The sequence below is a fragment of the Bombus vancouverensis genome, chromosome 17 (assembly GCF_051014615.1).
Source record: "Bombus vancouverensis nearcticus chromosome 17, iyBomVanc1_principal, whole genome shotgun sequence".
Taxonomy (NCBI): Eukaryota; Metazoa; Arthropoda; class Insecta; order Hymenoptera; family Apidae; genus Bombus; species Bombus vancouverensis.
In genome coordinates this window covers 6803858-6814814 of record NC_134927.1, presented here as the reverse complement: position 1 = coordinate 6814814, position 10957 = coordinate 6803858, and the positions used below count along the sequence as shown (strand labels likewise).

At 47.4% G+C, this 10957-nt stretch overlaps 1 protein-coding gene across 2 annotated transcripts in view; it reads left to right on the top strand.

Annotated features, from left to right (window-relative positions):
- Positions 1 to 415: 415 nt before the first annotated feature.
- Positions 416 to 10957, top strand: part of aop (ETS variant transcription factor anterior open) — a 30365-nt gene continuing 19823 nt past the window's right edge. Inside the window, exon 1 of one of the 2 annotated variants that reach the window (XM_076626058.1) lies at positions 416 to 1656. The gene's annotated coding sequence lies outside the window, so the exon portion shown is untranslated. The remainder of the gene's footprint in view (positions 1657 to 10957) is intronic. The other variant, XM_033349569.2, reaches the window with a different exon arrangement.

Sequence of the window (10957 nt, the reverse complement as noted above, 5' to 3'; positions counted from 1 at the left end):
TTCGGTTACAGAAAAATAAATCGAATGCCCTCTCGCCAGTTCGTTAACCCCCCGGTCGGTCATCGTTCGTGGTTCGGATACGTTCGACCGTTTTTCCAGCCGTTTGACAAATTCGCGCACTGTACAGATACGTGGATCGCGACAAAACGTTCGCACAGATGTCTTAAAAAATTGAGCTTTTTCCCGAACCAGGAACGATCGTCGGTTTTATGCAACTCGGAAACTATGAACTTTCTCTTAGGAGCGCGACGTTTTTGCAATTGCAACGTCGGTCCTAAATGTAAACGACGCGTCGTCGAATCTATCTACGACGAACGAATATGTTGATTGTGCGATTAATAATCTTTCTCCGCTAATACAGCGAACGGAAGCTGTAATTGGAAAAAGAGACATTTGCAATTTCGAAGCGATTGACGCGCGTATAGACGATGAAAATTTCGCGTAATTCGATGGAAAATGAAAACGGGAAAAAGAAAGGAAAGACAGATAAATCGGTATCGATTAAAAAAAAGCGGGGTTCGACCTCGGGGCGACGTCGGAGCTGGTGGCAAAAAGGTAGGTTCGCGTCGACAGTGAGGATCGCGATTACGAGGAAGCTACGAGGAAGTCGGTGAAGCCCCCTCCAACGTCCTATGGTATTTCCCACTCGATTACAACGCTTCGATTATTTCCGTTCGCGCCGTATAACCGGCCATCTATTCGTCCTCGTCGGACTCGAAGGGTCGCGCGTTCCGGTGGTCCATTTGTCTCCGTTCATCGAACGCGTTATACGGCGCGGCAAGTCTGGCGCATGCGCGCTATCGCCAGTCTCTCATGGCGCGCGCGAGAGGAGTGGGGTGTGTGGCGGCAAGCTTCCAGCGGAGATCGCAACTTGCGGCTCAGTCGTTCGCCAGCTCCGACACTCTGTGAGTGGATTTTGCCGCGTAGTCGTTGTCGCGCCTTCGAAACACTCGAGTCGTGTCCGAAGTGAAAGGAAATCCGTATCGCGTATCCTCCTCGAATTCGTCTACTGATCGCCGTAGCGACCTGCGGTAGCCTCCTGTGGAGAGAATAGGGTAAAAAGGACAGAAAGAAGGGAAGAGAAGAGAACGGCAGAGAGAAAGAGAGAGAGAGAGAGAGAGAGAGAGAGAGAGAGGGAGAGTGATATTCGAGTGGTGTCGACTGTGATACACTTAGCCGCGTAGATAGCTCTGTGATATACGCGTATACACACATGGATATTTCGATAGCTCTGGACTTTTCTCGTACGGACACCGAAAACCGATATCCGTGTGCAGATATCTGCTGAACGTTTAATCGTTGTCGAACGGGGATCTCTGGTTGTGTGCGAGCAACACGGGGGATCCGTACGATTAGCGGGGATATTGGAATGGGTGTATAAATAAATACGTAGAAGGTGCGGAAGAAAGGAGAGGGAAAGAGGGACGGACGGACGGACGAACGGAGAGAGATAGAGAAGAGCAGCGGAAGAAAAGATACACGTGCGCGTGGTCGGTGTCTCGAGGATACCTGTGGATGCCAGGCTGTAGTCACGACGTATTAGGGCGCGGATTTCTGCCCGATGACCGCCGAGGGGATTCGCTTCGACTCGCTAACCGATCTACACCATTGATATTACGTCGCATCGGACGGTTCATCGGCTAAGCCGCGATCGAGGTAACCATCTTATTTTTGCTTTCTTCTCATTTCCACTTTCGCGTAATCTTTGTTCGACGTCGCTGTTTGAACGGCTACGCGAGGAAAATCCAACATTCGTCTTATCGCTTGGTCGCTTCTATTTTCCTTCTTTCCGCATTTCCTATCGCGTCTTATCGTTTCTTTCCGCGCCTGTAATTCGGAAATACGGCCGTGTGAAGCGATCTCTAGGTTATGTAAAAGATTCGAATCGTCGATAATTTAAGGCATAATAGAAGCTTTCCAGCTTTTCGTTGGAATGCTTTTAGTTGTACATTACGAGATGGAAAGCTTGTTTAATTTCGATATTTATATCCGAAAGGACGAGCAACTCGTCGTTAGAATTGCTCGTTGTCCATTGCAATCGCTATATATGCTTTTGTTACTTGGAAATATCGAGCCTCGTTACCGAACGCCAAATGCCCGATGCGTTTCAAAAGTTTGAAGGATCTTTTACGCGTTCCTACGATAATGACGCATGTTGAGATCAATTTTAATATTACGATTACACGTTTTTTATCCTATTAAACGCGATGAATTATGGAGTTATTCGTAGAATATTTTGTCGTTTTAATCAACGGCCTATTATTTATGACGACAAAAGCTACTCGTATTGATCTTATCGGTCTAGTTTGTACGTCGGTGTACATTTTCCGGAAGTACATCGTATTCGAATTAAGATACGATCCACGATATCGCGTAAATAGCCAAAGCAAATCGTTTAAAGTTCGTCCGTGCCTGTCATCGAGCTTCGTTGGACCAAGATCGGTTTGGTGGAGGATTTTCCAGCGTCGTTCGACCGTTGCAGTTAATCTACACATACATATTTATACGTTGTTTATCGACGCGAAACGTATCGATGGAATTTTTGACGCGTCGTAAACAAACTTGCCATAACCCTAATGACTCCTTTTCTTCTGTCTAATATAAGATATTTGGCAAATACGCATTGCCGCGTAAATAGCGAAAAATTGTTATCCAAGTGTATAGGTTGCTGGTCGTTGCAATTGGTTTAATAACCTAACCTACATTCCAACGGAACTACTGTTACAAGAAAAAAGACAGTTAATCGGCGTATGGGATTATAGATAACGATAAAACTTGCAACAATCTTCTCATTCTCCTCCGAGAAAGTATATCTATAAAAGCGTGTTAAAAATTCTCAATTATTAATTCCAATAATAGCTGTAATATCTCTCCGCTTTTAATTGGTATCGAGTTATTAATTGGAAGTATAACAGGAAATTCAGCTAAAATTAAATATCCTATTTTTAATACGTTTCCTATTTTAATACGAGATAGCGAAGACGAATGGAACGCGAGCGATATTTCTCTGATGTCGCGAAGATCCAGCTTGAAATTCAAACGTGTTGAAAAAATTCCAGCCGAGGTCCCTGCGAAAATTAAGTTGCAGGTTATAGTTTACGCTTGACACGATACGTAGCATATACGTGCGTTTCTAATAAATATCAGCCGTTAGTTTTTACGAGTTATCGACGATAGATCGCTTACCGTACGAGACATCGACTCGTTCGAATTATTTATTTACCGCGTTATATTTGTCGATTAAAATGCACGTTTCCGTTCTGCGTTTAAACGTTCGAGAAATGTCGCTCGCGTCCTTTCGTCGATAAGTCGAGCGTCTCTTGATAGCCCGTAAATCGCGTACAAGTGTAATTCGTTGGTTAGCTGCCGTAACAGCGAAATAGCAAGGACAATGGGAATCGGTCGGCGACGAAAATTTTATTGAAAATTTTATCCAATTGAAAAAGGGAAAGAAGCTCGACCGATTATTTAACGCTCTCGGCAAAATGAAATATTCGTGTCCCAGTCTTTAACATTTTACATATAGGCGATCAGAAATATAATTTGTTTGTTCTTACGCTCGTTCCGTTCTCGCTAATTGCTATATTATATTGCCATCTTATTGCGTTCAAGTAGACCAATATAGCAAGCATAATCCGTCCGCTCGATCAGGGAATTTGAAGATTTCCTACCGACAAAATGACGCAACATCGTTACATATACGAAAAGTACGTATAGTCGAGAGTTGCAGGCAAATAACGATCGGCAGAGTAACGATTGCAAACCGTTTTTGACGATCGGGAAGCTGAAAAAACAAAGTGTTATCGTCGTTGATACGAACCGATCGACCAGGAACGTTCCGCCGCGACTGAGAGAAAGGAAAATTGAAAGATCTTAGGCGTAACGTGATCGCGCGATCGGAAAGAATCGCGAGTATAACCCGTGGCTCGTATTCGGCATTTAAAAAATCTAAAATTCTATTTGAATAAAAAAGGAAACGGAGCGAGGGATTTACGTAGCCCTGGCCTGCACAGCCGCTCTCTTTCTCTCGCGCTTACAACGACGACGCACGCGCGAGCACGGTCGCGCGCGCTCCTACTTACGCACATATGCACAATGTACACTGACGAGCGAGTATACGACGCGACGGCTAAGCGGAGCGGCTGTTGCTTACGCTCCTTGATCGTTATTCAGGAAGTTGCACGTTATCATTTACATAACACGTGAGCCCGAACAAAATCATGCATAATTCCTTCCTCCTTAGCGCGGCTGCGTTACCGCTCTTCGCTCTTTATTTTCCTTTTTCCCTTGGTTGGCAAAAAAAAAAAAGAAAAAGAAAAAGAGACGAGAGGAAGAAGCCGTGTGTCGCCCGTGTTCGGCAAAGCCGAGCTTCGGCGCGAATCTACGCCAGACAACAGGCTGCTTTATCCGCGTCCGTTCGCTCGCTGCTACGCGATGCCTATTGACGAAGATCCGGCAAGCTCGTTCGTTCTATTCGACTTGGACGCGCTACTCGACGAGAATTGGCGACCGAGTTACGCGTCGCGAGATCTCAAGCCCCTAAAGCGAATTCCGAGAACGTTTAACCGCCGTCGTTGAATATTTATTTCCGTTGGTGACTTAAAAAACTATTTCTACTACGCTTTTCTGTGTTTACTAGAACGATACGTTTACTTACACGGGGCAAAACAAGGTAAAAAAGATAGTTGGAAACACAGAGGAACAAGCAAGACGTATCGATTAAAAAGCGGAGAAGCGAATCTCCGTGTAGAAAATCATAGACGGACTCGACGATCGCTGCTCGCTCGCCATCTTTCTCCGAACGTTCCCCCCTCGCCTTTGTATTCTACGCGTAATCAGCTTTCCATTCTGTTCCTGTTTACCGCTGTTCGGCCAATTTCTCGCGTATTTCGTTCTTCTCGAGACTGCTTCTCTTCCTGGTTGCTTGACAAGCGCGTACGCCTTTGCTCCAATTCCTACTCCCCTCGTCGTTTCTACGAGCGAACGTCCTTTTAGTTTTAAAAGTTTCCTTACGACCTCTCGACCGTACGTTATCGGTCTAGGTGACTGCTTTCGTTCGTGCCTCGAGTCAGCGATATACGAAACAATCGTTAAACCCGCGTATGGCCTCGCGGAATCGTCCCGCGGGCCACATGACTCGAGTCGAATCACCGCAAACAGAATCGATCGATCGTACCGAAAACAGTGGCGAGTGGCCGATGAAAACGTAGGAGGAAAAGGGCAACGTTCCGATGCCGACTGGCCGTGCAAAAGCGCGAGGATCGGGTCGAACGAAGACCAAAAGGGAAAGGTGATTTATAGTCGGAGGAATTTAGCGAACGTCCAGCAGGATGTATTTTTCGAAAATCGTGTTTCTAGACGTTCGAAGCCGCGAGCCCTTGTTTCCTCCGTCGAATCTTCTCGTTGGAATTTTCTCCGAACGATTCGGACAACGGATCTCGACATACCGGATGATACCGCGCTGTAAAAAATGGAACGTACGACTGATAAAAAAAGCACTCGATTGGAAAATACTTTTGTAGTCGGGCGTTGTTAACTCTGCGTCTAATTGCATCGTAATCTAGAAAGAAAACGTTATTTTTATAATTCGCGACTCGTTGTCGCGATACCGATAACAACGTGGACGTTTCCGCGATAACGAATGGAAGCGAGAAGAGAGATAAGAAAGTTTGCGAATGGTTATGACATTTTTTCTTCTTCTCGAAGCGAATCCGATGCTTTTGGAAAGTTTGAAAAACCGCGTTAGCCCGTAATCCGTGTGTCGCGCAACGAACACGATCGATGACACTTATCGCGTACGGTATAGAACGCGCGAGTTAAAATTGACCGTGTAATCTAAAATTAGGGAGGTAACCTAACCGAAATCCGATCGAATCGCCGATGACCCGACGATACCGGTCGAGAGGTTAAGTCGAAGCCAAAACGCGCGATCGTTGGATCGAAGGAAGAAAGAAGAGCGGAGAGTCTTGGAAAGTAATTAGAATAAAGCGGTGTATCGGTTTTTCGAGCGTGGAAGAAGGAAAAGTTTCGTAGAGTCGTAGAGAGGCTACGGAGAAGGTTGGAAACGATGGAAAGGTTTTTACGTCGATTTTCTATCGCAGTCGAGAGAGCCGATAAGAGGTTAAAGGGGAGAAACGAGAACGTGGAAGGAAGAGGAAGTGGGTGGCGAGGGTGGCGAGGGTGGCGGGAGAAGAAAGCCTTTCGAAACGTAATTCCGGCCGGAAGAGCCGGGAACCCGGAAGCGAGGGAGGAAGCACTACCGCGGCAGGGTGGTAAGGGGAATGGAAAATTCTGCGGAGCCTCGAGGGAGGGCTCGATCGATCGTTAAGATCACGGACGAGGTGTCGACGTCTAACCACCGGCAAATTTCTAGCGACTGCCTCTTTCGTTGTCCTTTGCGCTTTGCCTTTCGGAGAGGTTTCTCGCGCAACGACCGTACGAGCAAGCGATTTTTACGACTCGACGATCGTACGACGCCGGGCCTTTTTCGCGCGTGAATAGATAGTGGCGAAGCGCGAATGTTCGTTTCGGATAAGAATTTTCCGAGACGATACCGCGGTATACCGCGAACGACGAACCCGACGAAAAAGCAACCGCCGTGTATCGTTGTTGGAATTTTTCCACGCCATTTTCGGCCCGATACTTTGTTCCTACGGATACGAGTCGATCGACGAGACGTTCGCTTCGAAATTCGTACGGAAATTTTATGCACAATTCGATTTCGTCCAAACAGGCGGTAACGAGTGGTCGAATTACAAACATAACGAGGAATCGTTCGTACGTTCGTTTCGCTTAAAATCGTGCCGAGTGAAAACGGACGTCAAGAAGCGGCGCTGGTTTTCGATCGAGACGATGATATCGGGTGCGACGATGTACGAGCGAATTTAGGATATCGGGTAAAGAGAATAGGATACGCTGGTTGGAAGAAAAAGACGAATCGCGTAACGAGAAACATCGCGGAATACGCGTCCGGCTATTCTCTCCTTCTCGCACCGCAGGGAAGAGAACCGGTCTGTATCCGGACCGGAAGCGCGGACCTTGGACTTTTCTTTTTCGCTATCTCCGTCTCGTTGCCTCGTTCCTTCTTCGAAGAATTCGACGAGCGGTCAATTCGATCTTCTTCTCTCCTCCGATCTCTCCACCCTTTCCCTCTTCCTCCATCTTGGCGAGCCTTCTTTCTCGAGAGAGAGAGAGAGAGAGAGAGAGAGAGAGAGAGAGAGAGGTGTTCCTTCTTTCTCGTTCGTCCGGTTAATTCCAAGAGGGAGCAAAAGGAAGCAGACGCTCGCGATAGATGGCATCCGGTTCCCCTCTTTCGAGGAAAACTCGAGGAGGAAGTGGCGTTTAAAATACCTAACGCCGGTTCCTCGTTCTATCGGTTCTTTTTCCACCTTTGCAACTTCCCTTGCCGCTTAAATTACCATCTTTGTCCTAAGAAAAACACGGCGAAACGCGCGCTGATCGAGGTCGGCTTGCCGCTGAGAAACAACGTTTCGACGCGACGATCTCGGATAGTTGGAGTTTTAGGGATTAGGTTGCCCCGCGAAGCTTCTTTCTCTCTACTTTCGCGTCTCTTCGATCCCTCGCCTTCGTCGAGGATCGTTCGCTCGAGACTCGTTAATTTCTTGCCGCGCGTTGACCCTTTGTGCACGCAGAATCTTGATTAATCGACCGTTAGGTTATCTAAAAACCTATTGATCGAGCTGATTGAGTTAACCGTTGAATTATCAAGATCAACCGCTTGCTCGAATCCCCGGTTACTCCTTTCACGATTAATTCCACCGTATTATTCGTATTATTCGTATTATTCGTATTATTCGCGATATTCGGCCACAGCCGCGCGTACGGATTTCCAACTAGCGAACGCAGCGTTGCAAAGCGTCTCGATAGCGACAATAGCGCGTCGAATTTACGCCTGTAAATCGTTATCCGTGCGATAGAACGTGGCGCAGTCGGTGCGAGACAAACAACGGAGAATCTCGTTTTCGCTATTCCCGTTTTACCGATATCTCTCGTTGTTTCGTTTCCAAGGACCCTTTTTACACCACGTACAGGATCCTTTGCGCGTCGATTCGAAACTCCGGCAAGTTGGACGTCGCGTTAAATTCGATCGGCGGTTTATGAAAGAGAAAAGAGCGGCAAAACGTAATTTACCGCGCTACTTCTTACCTTTTGTTACTTCGGTCGCTCGCATCGTCCGTTACACCGCTCTTTCAAGTACGCGGTGCTGTTTCGTTGCATCTTTGTATAATTCACACGCCTCTTGAGTGGTTTCGTGGATCGTAAAATTTTGCGATCTAAAATTATCGTACAACGGATATCGCGGTAATAAGAGCCGACTTTAGCCGCCGTTGGTACCGCCGTACTTCCTTCGTCCTGTACTTATAAATACAGATTTCCCGACCGCTCGATAACCCGCCAAACTTTCCGTCCTCTCGACGATACAGCTCGCATCGCGTCCAAACGAGTCATCGAGCGATCGCGTCCAAGCTCAGCGTCGAAGAAAGCCGCGTATGTCAGTCCGTGACTTCTTAACTCGTAAGTTCGAATCGTCGTCGTTATCGCGGTCGGTTCGTTTCGTCTAAAGCCGAATCGACCGATCGTTCGATATCTTCGTTTCTTTGCACGGACGAACGATGTTTCGCGGCAGCGGAATCTACGCGAGGACATCCTTAAGACGGTCGTCGACGTTGCGGCAAACCGATTCCGTTCTTCCGTGGATGCGATTTTTCCTATTAGATCGGCTAGTTACGAGCGTGGTTGTCGCGGTAAATTGTCCCAACGTTCTTTGGAGTCGAGAGCTTGAACTCTCTCGTCATCGGCGGATTCGTAAAAGGAGCGAGCGACGAATCGTAGAAATTGGCGGAATACGCGTAAGGCGATCGTTCACTTTCGCGCGATACTAGCATCGAAAAGAATCAATTATCGTTTTCGCGAACGCGACTAGAAGATCGCATCTGCGACTTGTTTCGTCTCGCGTCCAGTCGATCGGCGTAGATCGGTTGGCGTTTGTTTTCGCGGCGTGCCTAACCGCTAACGTCGAAGAAGGTTACGGTACCGCGACGTTCGTAAATATTTCCGCCGCCGCTCCACTCTCTGTACATCGTGTTAGAAAAAGGGGAGAGAAGAGTTGGGTCGTTAACTGGGAAGAATCTATTTTTCTTATTTATCCCGACTCGCGCGCCAACGATCCACACATTCGGCCGAGACGTTCGAATCGCGTTGCGGTAAGGTTGCTTATTTCGATAAACAGCGTCTATTTATAGCAAACAATGCGAACCTGCGTGAGAAAATCGGACGGAGGACGATCGGCAGGTGGTGACGTCCGATCCGCCGCGTTGGCGTCCAAGAATAAAGCGAATAAAAAGAATGGCAAAGTTTTTCCTCCCATTTCCGTATTTTCCAACGTTTGACCAGCGACCGATCGGCATCGCGATGACACTCGTACAGGCGTAAAGATGGAGCGGGATTTTCGTCGATTTAACGACGTTTTACGTGTTTTTATACGAGACGGTTTTATAAATTTGACGCGGTAACGTACGTTAACCGCGCGAAAAGTTTCTTCCTACGGCCCTTGTACGTACGCTTTTACTTTCGTCGACTCCTTCGTTCCGAAAACACGATTCCTTTAATTACTGTCCGTCTCGCGAGTGCGTAAGCGTGTCTACGCCGTATACTAAATTTCAAAAAATATGCACGCGCGTACTCGCCTTTAATAGAACGTAATTTAATGTGAAAATTATGGAGGAAAAGAGCGGCGCTGATTTTATCTTTCATGGCCGGTAATCAGAGCATCGTGATGCGACGCGATCGATCTTTCCAGGGCTAATCCGCTAAATTCGATCGCAACGCGATACAAAGAAATCGGCCTTCGTGATTGTCCGAGCTCGTACGACCGTCCCTCTTATTCGCAAAGTTTCGTTCGTTTCTAGTTTGTAAATTAGAAATCGGGCAAAAGGGATTTTCCTACACTGGTGCGGGCACTGTCGACGTTACGGAGACTATCGAGTAGCGTTATCTGGAATACCGATCGACCGTGTATGCGATGGAAAAAAGAAAGATACGCTGCTCTGTCATAGATAATTTCCATTTTTATCCCCATTAATTAGAGTGTCTTATCTGGAACTCTTTCGAGATACGATCGAGTATTTAATGTAACGTAACGTAACGTCTCGTACGTTGCAAATTCTCATTATTTCTCGTTAGAAATTCTCGCGACGCGTCGATCGCGAATCGCCGATACATCGTAGATGTAAAGATTTTACGGGGTTTGCGCTGTAGCAGCCAGCCGAAACGCGTACGCGCGAAGCAAGTGGAAAAAGAAGCGCCTGGACGGGAGGATAGGCAAAGAAGATGGATAAACCACGACCAGGAAAGTGGGAACGTTCCCTGTCGAGCGAGAGACGTCTTGTTCCGGGAGAGGCGCGGGTCGGTGCTCCTGACTAAACGGTCGAGTAGCGCGTGGATGTTTGAAAAATTCTTGCGGTACACCCGGTTGAAAATCGTGGATGATAGCCAGCGGGAGAGAAAGAATAGAAACGAGTAAGAGGGGAAAATAAAGGAAAGCCACGAAACAGGCACGTTGGATACGTTTCGTTCGTACGGATGCTCGCGTTATTCGTTGGTGCATCGACGAGCAGACGCCTTCTTTTTAAACACACGTGCGTATTTTTGCTGTACGTACAACAGGCGGTTGGCCTTAGTTTTCCCGGTTGTAGGGAAAGATATCCTGCCGCTCGGCCTTGATTCTCAGGCTGAGGCGGGCTAGCGCTAACTTAGTAGCGCTATTAATCAGCCGCCGCGAGGCGGCAGCCTCCGCAAATCCCCTTATCGGTATTAATATAAACAATGCCGGACGGCCGCCTCACGGCGGCTGATTGATATTGCCACTAAAGCGATCCAGCTCGAGAACTAAGACCGAGCGGCGGGATATTTTTGCACGTAGCTGGCAAACTAAGCC